The 11,899-nt window shown below is 42.3% G+C and overlaps 1 pseudogene; it reads right to left on the bottom strand.

Annotated features, from left to right (window-relative positions):
* Positions 1-3,493: 3,493 nt before the first annotated feature.
* Positions 3,494-11,677, bottom strand: LOC136526413 (OVARIAN TUMOR DOMAIN-containing deubiquitinating enzyme 12-like; annotated as a pseudogene).
* Positions 11,678-11,899: the final 222 nt, after the last annotated feature.

Raw genomic sequence — 11,899 nt, 5'->3', positions numbered from 1 at the left:
ATAGTTTGCTTGTAGCACATTATACTTGCTTGATAGTTCATCTAGCCTTGCCTTGAGCTCAAAGTTTTCCTTCTCTAGTTGTGAAACACTATAAAAGGAGTTAGTAACTAAAGCATGCTCAATTGATAATTTTTTATATCTTTCACTTAGAGCCTTTAGTTCTTCCATCTTGGAGATGAGAAACAATTCTTGCTTTTGAAGTGATTGCTCTTGCTTCTCAATCTCTTCTTCAAGCTTATCATTCTTTTCTACTATCTTCATGATGATAAACTTGTCCTTGCGGTTGAGATGATCAAGGTTGTAATTGTCTTCAACTTCAACATCACTCTTATCTTGATCATCCACTTGTGCTTTCTCCTTTTTTTGATCTTTCTTGTTACTCTTCTTCTTACTTTTCTTGGCCATGAGACACAAGTGATGAGTATCATGAGATACTGAGGTTGACTCATCACTTGGTCGCCACCGGGCTTGAGTATCATTACAAATAGCTGCTTGCTGCTCTGCTGCCTCAGCCATACTAGACATGTCTGTTAGGCATGTGTAGGTAGGCAGCATGTCATGCGCTGCTTGCACTTCTTACTCTAGCTCGGCGCTCTTGAGGTCTTGTGAGGTTCCTTCACTGCATGAAGATACAATAGACATACTTTTCATTGACTCGATCTCAAGTGTATCATCACATTTGGATTTTCTATATAAATCAAAAAGTCTAGTCCAAATGAGATGAGCACTCTCTAGAGGTGGTTGTCCATTGAAGATTGCCTCATCTTGAACCTCTACACTCAATGTACTCAATATGACATTAATAGCTTGAGCATTGAGTTGCACGCATATCTCTTCCTCTTTTGATAAATTTTTGTAGTTGCTCCAATCAACTATAGGAAGAGGCATGCTTACATCTATAATATGCTCAATAAGATGACTAATATCCCTAAAAGCATTGAGTACATGAATTGACCAAGATAGAAAGTTTGAACCATTATTTTGAAGAAGCGCCGGCTCCAACTCGATAGGCGTCGACATCCTTTTCTCATGGCGGTGAAGCTTTAGGTGAGAACCTTGCTCTGATACCAATTGAAAAGGCCTAGGATGCCGCCTAGAGAGGGGAATAGGCGTTTCTAAAAATTAACACATTTAAATACGAAAACAATTAGAAAAGAGAGTTTCCAAAATAGAAACTTCAAATTAAGAGTAATACTACCCCTCACAAGTTAGTCACAGAGTAAACAAGGTATAAAAAATATATCTAGAAGCTACAACCCTGCAACACAAAGTTAGAACAAAGACTAAATATATTCAGCATAGGCAGGAAATACCAGACGTGTCTGGTATAGACGTGTTCTGCAGAATAGCTTGGCACAGTGATCAATACCAAACGTGTCCAGTATACACGGTTTCAGTGGAACAACCCTAAACTTGCTCCTTTCGATTTCTAACTTCAAATCAAATTGCAGGTACCTACTAGATATGATAATATACATAGATAACCTGCACAAGAGCAAGAGCAACACAAATATCAAATGAAATACAAATTGAGACACGATATTTGTTTTACCGAAGTTCGGACTCGTTCGAGTCCTACTCTCCGTTGAGGGGGCTATAGGCAACCCAGCGAAGGTCAGCCCTAGAGGGTACCACGAAGGTCACTCTAGCCGGAGTCTTTTCTAATTCATTTTCCTCCTTCTACTAGTTGATTCCGAGGCGGCAAAATCGATCGTTACAAACTTTTCGAAGCACACCACAATCTCTCGGGTGCTCTCCGGCGACGCCTAGCCATCTAGGACCGAAGAGTCCAAGAGTAACAAATACGAATCACGAGATTGACAATATGCACAAGTGCTCAAGTGGTTGAATTGCTCTCTTTTTTAAATTCTCTCTTAACCCATAAATGGATTTTGTGATTTGGATCATACACTCACTAAGAGAGGGTTTAGAAGAGTTGGCAAAGCTCAAAAACGTGCTAGAGGATAAGCAGAATCAGCAGCCTCTAAAGGTGGAGGCTTGGGGGTATTTTAGCCCCCTTGAAAAAACTAGCCATTATATAGCCGTTGCCATATGCATATCGGACACGTCGTCCGGTATGACTTACACTGCACCAACGGTAACTGAGTTACAGTAACGTTGTGAGGTGTCGAAACTCCTGATGAGTGCCGGAACTTCCGACCGTCGGAACTCTCGACCCTCAACACATTTGAAAGCTATGGTAACTGAGTTAAAGTATGTGAGGTGTTGAAACTCCTGACACATGCCGTAACTTCCGACCGTCGGAACTCCCGACCCTCAAGGCATTTTGAAAACTAGCCGTTGGTCTCTGGTCGTCCATATCAGACACGTCCGGTATGACCAGGACAGTGAACCTCTGAGTCAGTTAAGCGTGAAACGTCGGAACTCCCGACCGTCGAAACTTTCGACCCACATCGGAACTCCCGATGAACCAACCCAAAAACAATAAGAACTTTATCCTGGCTAGGCACATACCGGACACGTCCGGTATCAATACCGGACAGCCAAACTAGCAAAAACAGATTAGGTCTTTTGTCTCTCAAACACTCAAAACTCACATGGGTTGGCTTGAGCACTTATGAAACATTATCTATCAACATGATGCATCCCACTTAATAGTACGGCATTCCTATTAACTCAAATTTAAAAGTATAACGAATTTAAACCTTTTGAGCTGATCTCTTTCAACCGAAACCGTGTATTCCAATCTTCATCAAGTGAGGATGCCAACATGTTGATATTGATCTTTTCACTTGAGCATAGCCATCTTGAGCACGTGACTTGATTCTATTCATTAAATTTGAGTAATCCCAAATGTATCGAGTCACTTTCATCAAACACTTCAATAGTGATTTGATCTTTCACATTAACATGACCATTATAGCTTGATTAGTATCTCAACTAAATGCAAGTACTTCCTTCTTCACCCTAGCTAGGTTCTTCGGCCGCCAAGCCGTCGCTTGCCCTTCACCCTTGCTTAGTACCTCGAAGCATTTCTTTGCTATCTTTACCATCTCAAGCCATCAAGTCACATCTTATATTGAATCAACCATTCATTTGTATTGTTATCTTTTTCGTTTTAATTTAACAAGCTTCAAATATGAGACCATTCCATATGCAATCCCTCATGTCTTATTAATTAATTCTTACGAGCTTACTTTCACACAGTACATGAAAATCCCATAATAAATAAATCTTTGCATGAATTCTATTTGCATTGTTGTCTTGTGCTTGAACTAAATTGCTTATACAACAACATATTATTTTAGCTTTCATTAAGTACCTATAAGATAACCTATTTCCTATCCACACTTAGCAAACAGGTTAGACATTTAATCACGTTGTCATTCAACCATCTAAAACCCACTCAAGAGCTAGATGTACTTTCACAAACACTATCAGAGCTAGTCAATCATTCCCCTGGAGAGATTCACCAAAATACTACATTGCAAAGGCAAAACTACACCGCCGTGCAAAAGGAACATGAGTCATGGATCTGAAAGTTGTGCAGTTCCAGCTGTTGTTCCTTGAGGAAATTTTACAAGATTTAGGTCGACTGTACATAAGAGCGTAAAGTAGGTCATGGACTCAACTTAGGATATGCTACAGTGTTGGCCAACTAGTAAGTACTACGACAGGGGCTGCACTGGCTGGAAAGAGCAGGAGCTACAGAAAGAATTAAGGATGCTTCAGAACCCTCCTAGAACAGCCAGTGCTTCTTCTTCGCCTTGCGGGTCAGGAGATCTGCAATGTGCAGAAAATGAACTCAGTTAGAATCTAGTCAGAAAAGGGGAAGTACAGAAACATACAAGTACATTTCGTTAAAAATCAATGATGAAACCTTTTAAAGTAAATTTAATCATGAAAATTTGTAAATGCGCATTGGCAGTTCACCAAGTCTGTGCAAAATACTTACCGTCGATTCCATACAAGGAATTGTAGTGTACTTCACACCAGAAGCTTAACCAAAGCTCTGCAAAAATGCATACCAGCACTGGGATTAGATGGTAATTTGGTAATGATTCCTGCAGAACCTAAATATACTGTTGTGGTTTGCATATTGCAATAGTTGAATGCAGCATTATCTCAAGAGCAGAATAAATGCTGCCATGCTGGTGCCAAAGAAGTTTGATATGGAACAAAACATCTGATAACTGAGTAGCAGAGTATCCAAGCTCTTACCTTTTGTGGGAGTTAGATCCCTAGGGACTATCTCAATTAGGCAGGTGTCTTTAAATGATGTCAGCAAACAAATTTTGGCACCAAACTGTGAGAATTTGAGATACAAAAGGTGTTAGAAAATTTATAGTCTACAACATTAGACGTACTGATGGTGCAATGATAATGGGGCTGTTCGGCTGATGGTTTCTGCTTCTGATAAGTCGGCTGAAGCTGATTTGTTGTGAGACAAAAACACTATTTCATGGCTGATAAGCCAGGCTGATAAGTTCAAGCGAATATTGATCAGAACAAGATATCTCCAGACTCCAGAGGGAACATAAAATACAAATGAAAACCTGACTAATCAGCCAAGGGATCATGTTTGAAGTTAAACTTTATAATTCAACGAATGATAACAGAAAGAAAATTTTCCAGACATCTTTGACAAGGATTCCCAAACAAATTCACAGCAGGCACTTAATATCCACCTTTTTTTAGTTTCATGACTTAAGAGTTGGATTCATAGGGACAAAGGATCCTCTCGGTTAAGGTATAATTAGAATTAGAAAAAGAAAAATGAAATTTACGTAGAAAAAAATGCATTATCTACCACGATCTCAATTGGAAACGGGAACAAAGCCCGGTTTTGGCACCACGGCTGGCTCGAGGGCGAAGCACCCAGGTATCTAGCGCCTAATCTGTTCAGGCTGGTTCGCAGAAAAAATAGGACGGTCTGCCAGGAACTGCACAATGGGAACTGGATCAGATCACTATGGACGCGAATCACAACATCCATACAAATCCAAGAATTCATCGGCCTTTGGGTCAGTCTACAAAACGTTCAGCTGCAGCCTGACATTGAAGACTCAATTACTTGGAAGTGGACGGCTGATGGAAATTACTCCACTCGATTGGCATATAGGATTCAATTCCGGGGAACACATCACAAATTTCAGCAGAACCTCATCTGGAAGGCACAAGCGGAGAATAAATGCAAAGTTCATGCATGGATCCTCATGCATGACAAAATTCTAACGGCGGATAATCTGCAGAAACGAGGGTGACCGCATCAGGAGCACTGTATCCTGTGCAATGGACCTCTAGAAACTGGGTTACGCCTCTCTTTACTGTGCCCCTTTGCAAGAGCCGTCTGGGATCAAGTTCTCTCACGGGAAAACTTCACTGTGCAACTCTCTCAACAAGACTCCACATGCATCGCCAAATGGTGGGAAGAGGCAGCAAGCAAGGTGCCTAAAGAAGACCACAGGCGCTTCAATGGAGTTCTAATTTACATTGTATGGAACCTATGGAAGGAGAGGAATAGGAGGATTTTCGAAAACGGGTATAGAATGGTGCAGCAGGTAGCCTCCTTGATCAAAGAGGATATAGTACAAAGACGCCGGGCTGTGTCCTTTGTTGGGTAATCTACTGTGTGGTGATAGGTGACATTATCCTCCGGTCCTAAGACCAACGTGTTCGGCACTAGTGGTGCCTTTGTACATATAACTTCTTTTCTTCCTTAATTGAGCCGCAGAGCTCCTGCCTTTTTTTTCAAAAAAAAAAAGCATTTAAAAGGATTTACTCAAAGAAACCAATCAACCATCTTGAAACTGAAACTCTGAAAGTGCTATTTTACCCGATCTGCAGCCGCTTGTAAGGTCAGATGATCCCCCCATTCACCAGATCTGCAGAAAAATCCATATATGAGTATATGAATAACCGAGCATCACTCTCTATAGTGAAAATGATAAGAAACTCAGATCTGTTAGCAAACCTTTTCATTTTCTTCAAGTACACCTTATATTCCATTGGTACATAACTTTCATATTGTTTTCTGAATTCCTTCAGCTGATAAACAGGGAATTCCAGTACAAATATGTATTTAATGTATTGTATATTTATTTACCAAATAAAGGCAGTGGACAACCAAAAAAAACTAACCTGTTTCATGACAGCTTTTCTCACATGCTTATGATAGTCAGGATTGCGAAATATCTGGTCAGCCAAAGCTCGGAACTGTAACAATATGTCATTTAGAAAATAAAAGAGTTAAGGGTTCAGAATAAAGAAAGAAGTAATGAAGCCAAGTGTTGCTGAATGACTTAATAATTTTGAGCTTAGATAACATGGGCCAATTAACCCTGTTAGACGTATATGCATCGTACTTGTGTCTATCATAGCGGATCTGGTCTAGCTGATATGCATTCCTGTAGGCCGATCAATGCTTAATTGTGCATTGTAAACCGTACATTGTAATCCCCTTTCAAACCCTTCAGTATGAGATAACAGTGGCACTCTATATGGAAACTACATGACAATTTTCAAGCAAGCTAGCAGAATCACATGCTAATTGGAAACAGCCCTGATGATGTGGCGTATACCATTTTAAATAAATGGAATGTTAATTTACACTAAGTACTTGTCAACAAACCTGACAATTCCCATCCCCCTCTATCTGAAATTCAGCCAAACCATAAGTGCCCAACCTGTCAAAAGAAAGGTAACTGTAAGTGAAATTAACATAAAAGTTAAAACAATAAAATAAAGTGCAGTAATCCTCATACTCTTTTTTGACCAAAATATGTAAATTTCCAATCTCCACAGGAGCATCTCCAACAGATTACTTACATCACATCTCCTAAAAGTCTATATAGGTGATCTATTATTAGTAGTGTGGCCTTTTCTTCTCCCAACAGATTACCAATACCTTTAAATTGGATAGGGGAGAGTTGGTGGATCACCTACATTTGAGGGAGAGGGGTCGATTTTAAGTAACTACTTAAAACTTTTAGGTGTTGGGGACAGGATAAGTACTCTGTTGGAGCAACCACAATCTCTTAGATTGCATATTTTTGGTATTGGGGATGAGATAAGTAATCTATTGGAGATGCTCTACAATCTAGTTTTTTGTGTTGTATTTATGTGTGAGATTGAGAAATGCTTTGTGTACCTATCCAGCAATCGCTCGTGGTCCAGTGTTGCATTATCAACATTGGGTATTTTTCCATTAACTCGGGGAGTATACTGCCAAAGAAGAGTGCACTAACTGATCATAAAACTTAGCAGAAAACTTTTTACTACAAAATAAACTGAAACTATAGACTTACAGTATGATTGACTGTTTTAACAATGCATAATATATAGATCAATTACTTTGACTATAGAGATTGATTTAGCACACTTGCCAAAATTGATCACTATTGACTTCTTTCATGACGTATTTTTTTCTCGAATGCACAGGAGAGCTGCATGTCATTATATTATATATAGAGACAGAGGTGTGTATCTATTGCCAAACAATATATTATATTGCTTTTCTTATATATTGTCATTAACAGTAAAACACTTTCAAGCATAAAACTAACAGTACCACTTCTGTATCACATCAGTGGCCGAGCCAAGATTTTTATGGAGCCTGGGCGAGACGCAACATAATACTTACACATAATATAGATAATTGGACATAACATCGAATGTGCTTGAAAGATAGGATAGCAGAAAGTTTGTTCTGCAATTGTTGTGTGGCTCTACAGACTATACAGCTCCTCTGACCAATTAGCATTTTTTTTATATATACCTCTGACCAATTAGCAAAGCAACCTGCATTGATCTTGATGTGCTGGCCTAATGCGTGTTCAGCAGGTGAGCCCGGGCACCGGCCCAGGGTGGCCAGGGCCTTGGCTCGCCACTGTATCACATAAAACTTTATGTCATTTGACAATAGTTGGCTAAAATTTACTAGTTTGATCAGGGCACCTTAGCAAAAACAACAGAAAGGGTATTGAGTACTATGCTCACGAAAGTTATGTTCAGTTGGGAAACAATACAGATGCAGGTCCAAGACATCTATACATAAGTTCAAGAATGGAAATCAGAGGAAAACTGCATTAAGGATCAAACATCAAGTCGCTCTGGATTACCGGGATTGACCCCAAATGGGACAGGCGCTTCCCAAGACTATGTCCACTGCTGCTATTTGCTTGGGCAAGGAGGCTACCAATGGTGACGCTTCGGACAGGCGCTTCCTCCTCGCTCTCTTGAGTACTGCTGCTGATGCTTGAACTAGAGCTTTTACTAGTGTGGTCCTGCTGTCCATGACATGCTATCTCCAAATGAACATTGACAATATCTCAGACCAACAATAGGCTTGAGAGAAACCAAGTAGCAGCTTAGTTTAATAGTCAAGCAATATGCATTCACATGATGGCAGGAAGGAAAAAAAAAAGGCTCAAAGCAACTAGAAGCAACCAACAAGCTTCTTTCCCAGCATTACACTCCAAAACACAACACTGTTTCGCTGATTGGAACTAGGGAGTATAATGCCTGATTGGATTCTTACTTCTTATCGTATTACTTCAAGGGTTCCATGGAGAATGCTTGATGGGATTGTCTGGAGATTATATTCCAATTCCAACAAGAAGCGAACAATACAGCAGTACAGCAAAATGAGGGATCCCCTGACTCACTCATTAGCATGCATAATTCCTGTGTCCGATAGTTACACACATTTCCAGTTCCCGATGCCTCTAACACTTCGTTTTTACAGGATCGAAGGAACATTCCAGGGATGTTTATCACGGTAATCGAACTGACCGACCAACCAATAATAATAATAAACAAACAAGAAACGAAATGGATAGCTAAAATAAGCTATGTTTCACTCGTGCTAGCAATCCAGTATCCAAGAGCCCAAGTATTAATTCACCCAACAACCTCACTCGTCTAAATAACTAGTATTGCCAGAATTTAATTAACCAGTCGACAATCGGATCTTGGATTAATCGATACAAAAAGGGGGGAAAGATGTTCTTCTTTCTAGATGTCAGTTAGAGCTAAGAACCAACTATCACTCTATCAGGCGATCTTAACTCTTCAGTAGAAATCCTTCAGAAGGAAGTTCAAGGAGGGAGCTATTAATCGCGAAGAAATCTACCATGAACAGTAACCAGGTGAAGAAATCACCCAAGAAACAGTCAAGAAGCAGGACCTCACTAGCCGGAGACACGCTACTTATGGAGCCGAATCGCGATCGCCAGAGAACCCAGCTGCGAATCGGATGAACTGATCGAACTGAGGAGGGGGAACTTACTAGATTGCCGGATCGAGGCCGTGGTCCGCGCGGCAAGCGGCGCTCGAGTTGCGCAGGCAGCAGCTCACTCTCCCGGTGGGGGCGCCGGAACGAAGAAAGAGAAACGTCGCCTTTTTCTTTCTTTTTGCAGTCGAGCTCAGTTCCTGCGAAAATGGTAGGCACCGCCCTAAGTCAGCAACATTTTCGGAAATACCCATGAGAGTTTCGATATGCCGATCTAGTAGGTTCCCAACTTCTCCATGATTTAAAAATAATATAGCAAGAGCGTGTTTGTTGCCATAAATTTTAATCATCAACGTGTTCGTTTGAACTACTTTTTAGTCAATAAACAATGTTTTTTCTTTCCTAAACAATTCTTTTTTTTTACTTTATTGCCTCACACTTCTATCTATAAATGTAAGTATATGTCTGCGATCTCTGCAGAGCATATCTATATCGATATAGATATATGTACATAATTTGTGTTGTTTTAACGGTTAATGACGTTTGATACCTGGTTTTCGTAGTTTAATGTTAAAGGTCAAGTTCAAGTTGAAACAGGCATTACCAATACATATATTAGAACATGTTTGGATCTTTCAGTTTCTACTAATTTTTATGCCATTTTTTGCCAGAATCTTAAAAACTAAAAAACTGTTGATAGCTAGCTTTTGCTAGTTTATTGTGACCCATAGAGCAATAAATGAAGTCGGGTTCTTAAAAACTAGAGAAACCAAACACTCTCACTAGCTTTTGCTCAGAATCTAGATTTTATAAACTAGAGACAAAAACTAGTTTTTAAGAATCTAAAACTAATCGAGCTTTATTCTCTCATCGGCGAACGTAGAAGAGAGGAACACGAGAGCAAGGGAAACCAAACGGAGAAATCAAACCCATCTTGCTTTGCTGGGTGAGGTGAGTCGAGGCAAGGCGAGCAAAGGTTCCAAGCAGCCCCTATGTTTTCTGCCTTCCAAGCATGTCTCAAGTTAGTTCGACCGGACTCGCATGGAGCATGTGGACCGATCTGCAAAAACAAACATTCTCGCTGAACTACTTCCAGCTTCTTTCAGTTTCAGCTTATTCTCTTTCACAGAATATTATTAAATTATCTAAAATCAGTCGAAATCATCCGTACCCTATATGAGTGGGCAACAACCAAGAAGATCCTTTTGCGCGACCCAATCTGACCCGATTTCTGTGGGTCGACCACCACCAAAACCCCCCAAAAAGCAGCAGCAATAATAAATGGAGCACGACCGCGTGGTGTGGCTGCTTCTGTGAACCACCAGCTGCCCGAGCGAGCCGGCACCAGCATGCAGAACACTGGAAGCGTCTGAATGACTGCATTTTCTTTCTAACCCACCGTGCTTATCGCCCCAGATTTTTTCACAGCACGACCGACCACTTGTCCACATCACCTGCCTGCCTGCTGTGTCAAGCATTTCCCACTGCTCACTGATCAGCGCCAGCGCCACCGTCCGTTCGTTCTTGTCCGGCACCAGCAAGCAGCGACGCCGACGCGGTCCTTCCTGCAGTCCTGCTCGTCGGAAAGGAAGCAATGATAGCACAAAAGGCTTATGCGATTTTTGCAGTGCCTGTGAATTGTGATGGTAACAGGCAGGGGCCCCAAGTGAGCCGGCGGCGGCAGCGGCAAGCAAACGGGCGGGGGCGGCAAGTGAGGAAGCCCTGCCTTCCCGGCGAAGTGGCACCATGTCCATGTCGCCGACGAGTATACTTTATATAGGCAAGGTGATAATGTGGAGTAGCTAGGCCGTCAGCATCGAGGAGAGGTTCAAATACGTCAAGTCCGATCCTCAAGCAAGTACTACCAAAGCTAAGCGAGTGCAGCATTTACCGAATTTTTTACAATTTAACCTTTTTCTTAAAATTTCTCACAAATAGACCCCTAACAAAAAGAATTTAGAAAATGAACTCTTAGCTCAGCGCCGTTGCTGGCGCCGAGCTCCTGAGCACGCTGGATGACCTGGCAGGAAGCTCGGCGCCATAGATCTTGGCGCCGAGCCTTTAATATCTATTAGGTACGTGCCTTTCCTCTCTTCTTCTCCCTCTCTCGCCCGCGCTGTGCCATCGCCCTCCGCCGCCGCTGCCGCCGCGCCCGCGCCCCCCCCCCCCCGCCCCGCGCCGCGCCCCACGGCTGCGCCGCCTTCGCGCCACGCCGTTGCCCGCGGCTGGTCGCCGCGCCACGCCGCCTCTGTCGCCCTCCACCGCCGGCCTCGGCCCGCCTTGCCGCCGTCCAGCGCCCGCCACCTGCAGCGGCCGGCCGTGCCTCCGCCGCCCTCCACAGCCATACTCGCCGCGCAAAGCCCCGGGCATCCTGCGCTCGCCACGCGCCACCGCTGTCGTCGGCCGCGCCATCACCGCCCCCGCCACCTGCAGCGGCCGGCCGTGCCACCGCCGGTCCGTATCATCGGCCTGACCCAAGCCCATCGTCCGCTGCGACTCTATCAACGTCCGCGGAGCAGTCGTTGGAAAGGTAAAAATTATGAATATGCAATGTATCTACTTAGTTGGCATTTGTTATTTACTAGTTAATGTGATGACTCAGGTAGTTGATTTAGTTAGTGATCTAGTGAGATATATATGTAGATAGATAATAACATAGATACATAGGTTTATAGATATAGTTAGATAGCTACTTAGATATGTAGT

Source organism: Miscanthus floridulus, chromosome 19 (genome assembly GCF_019320115.1).
Source record: "Miscanthus floridulus cultivar M001 chromosome 19, ASM1932011v1, whole genome shotgun sequence".
NCBI classification, from domain to species: Eukaryota; Viridiplantae; Streptophyta; class Magnoliopsida; order Poales; family Poaceae; genus Miscanthus; species Miscanthus floridulus.
This window is presented reverse-complemented; position numbering and strand designations above follow the sequence as displayed.